The sequence below is a fragment of the Melanostigma gelatinosum genome, assembly GCF_949748355.1.
Source record: "Melanostigma gelatinosum genome assembly, chromosome: 2".
In the NCBI taxonomy this organism is placed as follows: Eukaryota; Metazoa; Chordata; class Actinopteri; order Perciformes; family Zoarcidae; genus Melanostigma; species Melanostigma gelatinosum.
The window spans coordinates 31622529-31632528 of NC_136635.1; the positions used below are offsets into that span (position 1 = coordinate 31622529).

At 39.9% G+C, this 10000-nt stretch overlaps 1 pseudogene across 1 annotated transcript in view; it reads right to left on the bottom strand.

Annotated features, from left to right (window-relative positions):
• Positions 1–776: 776 nt before the first annotated feature.
• The window catches only part of LOC306793024 (troponin T, fast skeletal muscle-like), a 10141-nt pseudogene continuing 917 nt past the window's right edge, over positions 777–10000 (bottom strand). The window contains exons 2-12 of the transcript XR_013773147.1: positions 8943–8960; positions 8745–8762; positions 8189–8207; positions 6967–7012; positions 6390–6506; positions 6065–6142; positions 3957–4067; positions 3729–3838; positions 2584–2674; positions 2064–2104; positions 777–1126 (exon numbers count right to left, since the gene is read on the bottom strand). The product of XR_013773147.1 is annotated as a troponin T, fast skeletal muscle-like (transcript). The remainder of the gene's footprint in view (positions 1127–2063; positions 2105–2583; positions 2675–3728; positions 3839–3956; positions 4068–6064; positions 6143–6389; positions 6507–6966; positions 7013–8188; positions 8208–8744; positions 8763–8942; positions 8961–10000) is intronic.

Sequence of the window (10000 nt, forward strand, 5' to 3'; positions counted from 1 at the left end):
CCTATACACACACACCTATACACACGCACACACACACAGCTATACACACACACACACACACCTACACAAACACACTACGACCATCACAGGTTTGTTGTACTCACATGTCTGACGTCATTCTGTGAGTGAAGTCCTCATCGATCAGCTCCAGGTTCAACTCGTTCAGCTAGCTAGTTTAGCTAACAGCTAGCTAGCCTAGCTAACAGCTAGCTCGCTAGCCTAGCTAACAGCTATCTTAGCTAATGTAAACTCTCCTCTAGCAGATTACAACGGATTTGTCATGTGTTTTACTGAATATAGGACACTAATAAAGATCACGTTTATTTTTCGGATCGGCGAACTGCATGAGGCATCCTACTTGCCCGAAAAGGGAGTTTACTTTCCCGCAGAGAAGCTTAATATCATGCAACACGAATCTTTTCTGGAGGGTGAGCAGAGCGTCCCCTCTCAGGAGCTCTGCACAATACTTATGATTTAAAAAAAGTAAAGTCAAATTAAGTTAAAGTTAAAAATGTTTGTAGGCTTACAAAGAGCACAAAAATAAGACTGTCATTCTGTTACTTTCACCTGATTTCCAATAAAAGTCTGAGAAATTGACTGCAAAACATTTCAGAAGCAGAATGTTGATATGAAATATGAAATGTAGGCTCAACAATAACATCCATACACGTATGTATATGATGGAATCGAATACATCATTATATTATGTATAACATATAAAAACAATGTTATTCCCTTCAGATACAAGTTTGTGAAACAGTCAAAAGAAAAGGCAGTTTAACTGCATGAACCTACGTTTATTAGAAGCGAATCATTTAAACCGATCAAACTGATTGATTGATACAAACTTCAACATACAGGCTGGATGATCAATAATTCTGACATTTTATTGTCTGAATCTATTTTTTATTTTTTATTACACAAACACCGTGATGACATTTTTAAAATGTATTTATCAGAGCTGAATTCATCAAGCAGACACTAAGACGTCCAGTTGCTCCGGAGCTCCGGGTGTCGACCGGGTCTGAGCCGCTGCTGTAGCCGAGGGGAGGCGCCTCTTTTCCGGGCTGACCGAAGCTCAGCAGCCGCTCACTTCCTGCGGCGCGTGGCGGCTCCCTTCTTGCTGCTGCAAAGCGCAAAGTGCAAAAAACAGATGTGTACGGATATGCTTTATGGTGGCTTTGAGTTTTATGTAGATATTTTAAGAAATATTAAATGTAAGAAAGCACAAGATATAATCATAAACCAACGACTGGAGCAGTTTCTTGAAGCTACATCGCCCTCTGGTGTCCAGACATAAGCTTACTCGTTACAACCATAGACCTACATTATTAATTATATATAAATATATATAATATGTTACCTGTATAAAGTCAGCTATAAGAAGGGTTACATTCAAACAAACTGATGTTGAAATGAAAGTAGACAACTTCAGATAAAAACAAAACAAAAAGCAAGTAAATCAATTATTATAATTTGTGGTGAAAGTACTAAAACAACAAGTACTGTACTTCAGTACATTTTTGAGTACATTATTTATATATAAACTACATTTATTTGAAGGCTTTAGTTAGTAGTTCAATTGTATATTTATTATTAATACTAGGTTTAAACCAACTAATACATATTATTAAATATTAAACTCCCCAGCAGTAATAGTTTACTTTTAGTATATAAAGTAGTTTGAATCAGCTCCATATTTACTACCAACACTATTAAACATTAATGCATCAATTGTTATCCAAAAATGTAATATATATTATTATAAAATGGGTCATTCTACTTAATGAGTATTTAACTTTTACTCGTATGTTTTTACTCTGCAGTACTGCGACTTTCAGTAAAGTAAAAGATATAAATGCTTCTTCCACCTCTGAGTAAATGAAATTATAATGAAGCCCTTTTTTCATCGTTGTTTTCACTGAAGTATCAACATCACAGAGTTTGTACGCTTGGATTTTGAAGGAGTTTTTCTGCGTGTGACAGAATAAATATCTGGCGTGTGATGAACTGTGATGAAGTTTCTGCGAATGCTTTCTTGGTGTTCATGTGGAGCGACTCACTGTTTCTGCAGCTCATCGATGCGGTTTCTGAGAGAGACCACCTGGAAGACAAACAGCCGGGATGTCACCTTCAGGACTCTGTGATCCTCTGATTGAAGCCGCTTTTTACACATTAAAATATCCGTTCATGAACACAACGTACAGCATGTCAAACTCCTGCTGAGTGTCAATGGGAGATTCACACAAAAACAAACAAAAGTTCAGTATAATCTTCTTTTTCTTATCTGTGACCCAACAGCTGTAGCAAACTAACGGCCCAACGACTTTTGTTTTTCTTTCTGTTTTGACCACCTACTGTATCGTTGTTTTACTGAAAAAATGAATTATCCTTCTTTGACCTGAAATACTCTAGAGAGTTTTACACTTTACACTTTAACGTGTAAAATGTTTTTATCGTCTGTATTGAAATACGTTGGTCTTACAATAAAGTTCTTTGCACTACAAGTGTTGCTGGAGTTTTGACCTCTTCTGACTTTTTCCCTAAATGCATTCTGGGAGAAGGTGAAGTTTCCTCACTGACCTCATATCTCTGCCTCGTGAGCTTCTCGCAGTGGTCGTATTTAATTGCCTCCAGGTTGTGCAGGCACTCCCACAGCTCCTTTGCCTTTTCCCTGAAAAACACAAACCAGGAACCAAACATTCAATCAACACTTCTGCAAAAACATGTACATGCTGCTTCCTGCAAAATTAGTCAGAAAAAAAATCACCTTATGTTAAAACTTTGCTGTGTTTATCTCTTGAGGCAGTCGCTGTTGTTTTAAACTACTTTTGACATTTTGCATGCAACACGTGGCGGAGAAAACATTATTCTCTTGGGTGCATAATACCTCAACAACAGGAATCTGACCAGCACATCAGCTCTATTCTCTTTGAAACCGTGTCTCTCTTGCTGTTTTCTCTCTCTTTTCTCCCAGAAAACATATATTAGGACTTTTCTGCCAAGAGGATCATGCGATCGGTTGCATGTGTGAATCTCTGTGTCTGTCCACAGCTGATCTTTTATTCTGCTGCAGCAAACTGCATAATATTTCGGGTTCCCGGTTAAAGCTGTATGCTCAAGAACCTCTCATGATTGCGGTGACTCACGCTTTCTCAAAACACCTTTTTTTTTTACCTGTATTATACTGCCATTGACTGCTTGCTGACTCCTCACTCACTACTCTTAACCGGCCCCCGGACAAGAGTTTACTCAAGTCAACGTCGACTTATTTGACACGGAACTTCAGTTCTTAAGTAACGTCACTTCCGTAGTTGTCTTAACCCAGACCACAACCTTTTTCTGAACACTGCAGAGACTTGCAAAGGAGCCCTGATCTCTGCTGGACATTCGTAGGAAAAAAAACAGATGTCATACCAACCGTTGCATTAGGAAACATTGCAATGGATTACTTTGATACGAAAGAAAACTTAAAAATGTGACAACTCGCAGGCAAGTCCTGGAGTTAAAAGAGATTATATTTGGTGACAATGAATACATTTGTACTTTGTTCTCATCAGTTTTTTATATTTGTGCGGCCAGAGGATAAAGAAAACGTTTCCAGGTGTGCTCATGTGTAGGTGTTGCGTTGTTAAGTGTTCTCTAACTGCTCCTCATACATTTTAACCTCAGGGACGAATGCTCTCCGTGGGGACATTTCTGCATCATCCTCCCTCCCTGTGGGTTACCTCATATTGTCCTCGCTGAAACCGTCGACGTTCAGGGGTTGGCATCTCTCTGACATGATCTTCTTCTTCTTCTCTCTTTCCGTCTGCTTCTTGCCTCTCTTCTGGTCAACCTAGAAAACAAACGTGACCGCTTGAAAACATCACGCCTTTACAAACACGCTGTCACCTGGTTTGAATGACGTTGGAGCGACGACCACAAAGAAAAGAAAGAATTCAAAAGAAAGCTACCTTCTTCAGGCTGCTGTAGCCTGACCCCATGCCGCTCAGCGTTAACTTCTTCTTGGCTTCAGCCTCAGCCTTCCAGTGGGCGTCGGCTTCCTCCTTCCTCTGCCGCTCAGCCTGCGAAATACATTTTCAAAAACATCGTGATCGAACCAGTTCTATATTTGTTTCTTAGAGTAACTTAACAGCATCTGAGAATGCTTCTCTTTGCTGACCTCTAGTGATTAAACTCATCACCTTGCTGCCGTGATGTATGAATGTACTCGGTACACTCTGACGTCACTGCTGGGAGAGGAGGTGAGATGTGCAACATACTTTAAACTCTTCACCAGAAGAGGTCCGAGTGATGCTGCCTTTCAGCCTGCTGTTAACGTACACGCTAATGTGTGATAGGATACGATGAGGACATGACAACGACAGAATGAGGATACGATGAGGATACAATAAGGACACTGTAAGATAAGGATAAATAAGGATACGATAAGGATACGATAAGATAAGATAAGGATACGATAAGATAAGGATACGATAAGGATACGATAAGGATACGATAAGGATACGATAAGGATACGATAAGGATACGATAAGATAAGATAAGGATACTATAAGGATACGATAAGATAAGATAAGGATAAATAAGGATACGATAAGGATACGATAAGATAAGATAAGGATACGATAAGATGAGATAAGGATACGATAAGGATACGATAAGGATACGATAAGGATACGATAAGGATACGATAAGATAAGATAAGGATACTATAAGGATACGATAAGATAAGATAAGGATAAATAAGGATACTATAAGGATACGATAAGGATACTATAAGGATACGATAAGGATACGATAAGGATACGATAAGGATACGATAAGATAAGATAAGATAAGGATACTATAAGGATACTATAAGGATACGATAAGGATACGATAAGGATACGATAAGATAAGATAAGATAAGGATACTATAAGGACACGATGAGGATACGATAAGGATACGATAAGATAAGATAAGGATACAATAAGATAAGGATACTATAAGGATACGATAAGGATACGATAAGGATACGATAAGGATACGATAAGATAAGATAAGATAAGGATACTATAAGGACACGATGAGGATACGATAAGGATACGATAAGATAAGATAAGGATACAATAAGATAAGGATAAATAAGGATAAATAAGGATACGATAAGGATACGATAAGATAAGATAAGGATATGATAAGGATACGATAAGGATACTATAAGATAATTATCAATAAGGATACTATAAGATAATTATCAATAAGGATACGATAAGATAAGATAAGGATACGATAAGGATACGATAAGGATACTATAAGATAATTATCAATAAGGATACGATAAGGATACGATAAGGATACGATGAGGATACGATGAGGATACGATGAGGATACGATAAGGATACGATAAGGATACGATAAGGATACGATAAGTATAAATAAGGATACGATAAGGATACGATGAGGATACGATGAGGATACGATGAGGATACGATGAGGATAGGATGAGGATACGATAAGTATAAATAAGGATACGATAAGGATACGATGAGGATACGATAAGTATACGATAAGGATACGATAAGTATACGATAAGGATACGATAAGGATACGATGAGGATACGATAAGGATACAATGAGGATACGATAAGGATACGATAAGGATACGATAAGGATACTATAAGGATACAATGAGGATACGATAAGGATACGATAAGGATACTATAAGGATACAATGAGGATACGATAAGGATACGATAAGGATACGATAAGGATACGATAAGGATAGGATGAGGATACGATAAGGATACGATAAGGATACGATGAGGATACGATAAGGATACAATGAGGATACGATAAGGATACGATAAGGATACGATAAGGATACGATGAGGATAGGATCAGGATAAAAACCTGAGCATAATTGCGGTGCAGCAGTTGCAATACAAGGTGTGAAGAGTGTAAATATAAAAAGTCTAAAATAACAATAAGTTGCAGATCCAAAACATATAAAATGAATAACTAGTTGGGTATTTGTGAGTGTGAATCTATTTCAACAGTTTACTGCTGTTGAACTCGTACCTCCCGCCTGGCCTGCCGCTCTTTATCCTTCTCAGCGCGGACCCTCTGCTGGTCGGATCGCTCGTTGCGACGCTTCTCCTGAAAAGACAGAAATCAACATGCTGCAACGTTTTCTGCCAATTCAACTTTATTTTTGGGGGTTATTTCCACATATCTGGGACAGCTAAAGTATATATATATATATCTATATATATATATCTATATATATATATAGATATATATATATATCTATATATATATATGTATACACACACACACACATGCTGTATATGCATGTTATCAAGTGCATGTTAAATGTGTATTTGTTGTTCGGGTAAAATCTCACAATTCTGTCTTTGAGACCGAGGAGCTCCTCCTCCTCTTTCTTCCTGCACTCGAAGTGAGCGTCGATCAGCGACTGCAGCTCGGCCAGGTCTTTGTTCTGACGTTTCTTCTGCATGTCCTGTGAGAGGTGGACAGAAGACGGCTGTCTCTAGCAAACTTCAAATCCCCACCGATGTAAAAACATGGCTTCAGAACAGAACAAAACTCACTACTGTTTCGTCAAACTAACAAACCTGAACGTCACTAAAAACCAGCTAAATTACATCAACAATGATCAAAATAGTTACCAATTCATTATTTATGTTTTTATCGACTCTTCACATGTGTTATTTTTTTAATCTTCATTTGTAAAGTAACTAAAGCTTTCAGATAAAGATAAACAGTGGAGTGAAAAGTGCAATTGTTCCCCCTGAAATGTAATACAGTAGAAAAAGAAAGTGGCATGAAAGTAAACAGTACAAGTACCTCAAAATGTGTACTTAAGTGCAGTACTTGAGTAGATGTACTTTGTTATATTTGTATGTAAGTGCCGGAGGGCTGAGGAGGGAGAACTGACAATTAAAAACAAGTCGACTTACATCAAAGTCCACTTTCTCTCCGTCGGGGATCTTTTGAGCAGACGGTCTGTTGAAGGAAAATAACATTACAATTCTAACAACGAGTAACTTAAAGGGATGTTGTGTAGAATATGGTGACATCTAGTGGCGAGGTTGCACATTGCAACCAATTAAAAACTCATCGGTTCACTCCTTTCTTTTCAAGGCTGTGGTTACGTGAGCCGCCCGGTGCCAAACCGCGGTAACGTCGTTCGCCTCACCTCGCTGTGGTAAGGCCATCCTTACCGAAGAGACGGAGGCACCACAACGCGGCTCGCGTTACCACAGTTTCACAAGCGTGTCAGATAGCTACGGTGGCCTTCAGGTAACATAAAAACCACAGACTGTGAATACGAAGTGAACGTAGTCATGGTGACGTCACCGATTGGTTTGTGGGCTGATGTTTTGAAGACTCTGGTTCGGCAATTTGGCCGTCGCCATCTTGGATTACAGCCGTCGCTATGTTGTTGTTTTTGCAGCCAATGAACAGGAAGTGACCATATCTGGACTGAGGAGTGACGTAGAGACGCCGTATACGTCTCTGGTACACCTGTCAATCACCGTGTAGCCCCGCCCTAAAGCATCCCCTTCTTTATGGTCTGTGTGACTCTAAATGGACCATAATGTACTAAATGAACATCATGCTGTATTGAAGAAGACTTGAAACTAGAGATTGAGACATAAACTCATGTTTACAATGTTTACTGAGGGAATAAATCAAGAGAGAAGTAGAGTCATTTTCTATAGACTTCTATACAACCAGAGGAGTCGCCCCCTGCTGGACACTGGAGAGAATGCAGCTTTAAGGCTCTTCAGAACCGGAGGTTGCAGCCTACTCGGTAGTCAGTAAAGTTGACTTCAACTGTGCTCTTTCCCAATTTTATTTAGAAACATATCTTGACCCAAAGTGGACCCTAGAAGAGAACGTAGAGCTTGAAGCTCAGGAGCATCGCTGCTCCAAGCTGCAGCTGGTGTTGCTAGAGTCAGTGTCTGGTTTGTCCGTTCTGGGCTACTGTAGAAACATGGCGGTGCAACATGGCGGACTCCGTAAAGAGGACCTGCTCCCTGAGTGGATATGAAGGGCTCATGTGGCTTTGAACATTATATTACATTTCTACTAATAGACCCCCTGAAACAATACACAGAAGAGCTTTAAAGGTGGCAGCAATGTGAAAACACGAGGGAAGAAAGTAAATGTGCTCACTTCAACTTCGGCTTCTCCTCTTGTTTTTGTTTTCCCAGCAGGAAACAGGAAGAGAAGAGATAGAAGGTGTTAGAAACAGGAAGATGAAGACAGACAAAGGTTAATGAGGGACCATCCATGTTGTTTCACACCTCCAGTCGACCAACGTCTCAGTTGTGTTCGTGTTTCTCGTGCTGTGAGTACACGTGTCACCTGCTTTCTCTATCGCGTGTTAATTTGTTGTGCATTAGTGTGTGAATCAAACCAATGTGATCCGACACATCTGATCAATACCGTGTGTAATAAATCACCACATAAACTATTTCGGAGTTTCTTCATTCACAACAAGGAGTTTGACAAGTAAATGACTGTTAATTGATGCTAAATAAATAAACTGAATAAAAACACAGATTTTAACACGAACAAAGTTTGTGATTAGCTGTATATATATATATATATATATATATATATATATTGTTTTTATGGGACCCTCACACTGAAAAAAACAAAACAACAGACAACAGGGGAATAAAAACGCAGGCAAAGCAACAGCGACTCAGCAGGAAATACAAACTACCATCTTGATCTTCGTCCACTGGCAGGACGCAATCATGCAAAGAAGAGAAGAAGCACAGATGAGCAGCGGGGCAACCGTTAAACATGACTCAGCATTTCTGAATCCCTGCAACTGCTCCTCCAGGTCTCGAAGATCAGTGAGACAAAACTCAACACGACTCATGTGTGGTAAAAGGTATGAACGACATCGTCAACATACCTTCCTCTTCATAGCCGTCTGCATGCAGCAAGCGTCCAAAGCAAGAGCAGAACAGAAGTCATTAGGGGAGGGACCTCCATGTCCTCTTCACGAGTGCACAGCTTACCAAGCACATTTATTCAAATTCATGTTGCAGTAATGAGAATAAACAGGCAGTGGCAGCCATTGCAGAAGTCCCATGTGCACGTCATGCGTTCATTGCGTATCAACTCAGCGTTCCTAACGTCCCCGAGGTTTTATTTTGCGTTCTGACTGCATAATGACGACGTTTGTTTCCTGAATAACCGACTTTACAAAAATCCTTCGATTTTTCCACACTGTGTGGACAGATTGTGTGAGGATGAGCATTCAGGGGATTTCTCACCAAACACGGCAGTGGTTCAGGCAACATGTCTCCCACAGAATGCAGTTCCCGTAGAGCTCACCTGCACTCTCAACTACACTCGTTTCTTCCAGTTTGAAACACGAAGTTAAAGTCACTACAAGGAAGTTTCATTGCGTGTTGATTCTGTCGCCCCCTGTGGACTACAGTGGTAGTGTCTCTGAGCGCCTCTCCTACTGCAGCCGGGTCTGACAGTCTGCTCCTCTCAGTCCTGGTTCTGGTTCTCCCTTAAGAGCATTAAGACAATCTTCTCACGCAGTAAAAGTCAATAATACAAATAAAAATGTGTATTTCATTTCACTTTCTTTCCTTGGTTGGTTAGGTTTTCGTTCAGCGTCGTATATCTTCCGCACTACAGAGATCAGCAATCGCTTGATTTAGATTCATCGTTCGGAGCAAAACTACATTTTCTTGAAGGCCGGCTGCTGAAGCAGCGAAATCGAAGCGTTAGCTCAGCAAGTGTGCAGTGAAGCGTACAGTGAAGCGTACAGTGAAGCGTACAGTGAAGCGTACAGTGAAGCGTACAGTGAAGCGTACAGTGAAGGACTTCTGCAGCGACTCCATCTGAACAGTTCAGGTCATAAAGAAAGTTCAACAAACAAAACAAAAACATTTCCATGGAAGACGTGAACAGTGGGGGTAAATGTCAAAGCCTTAGAGCAGTTTGCCAGTCCCA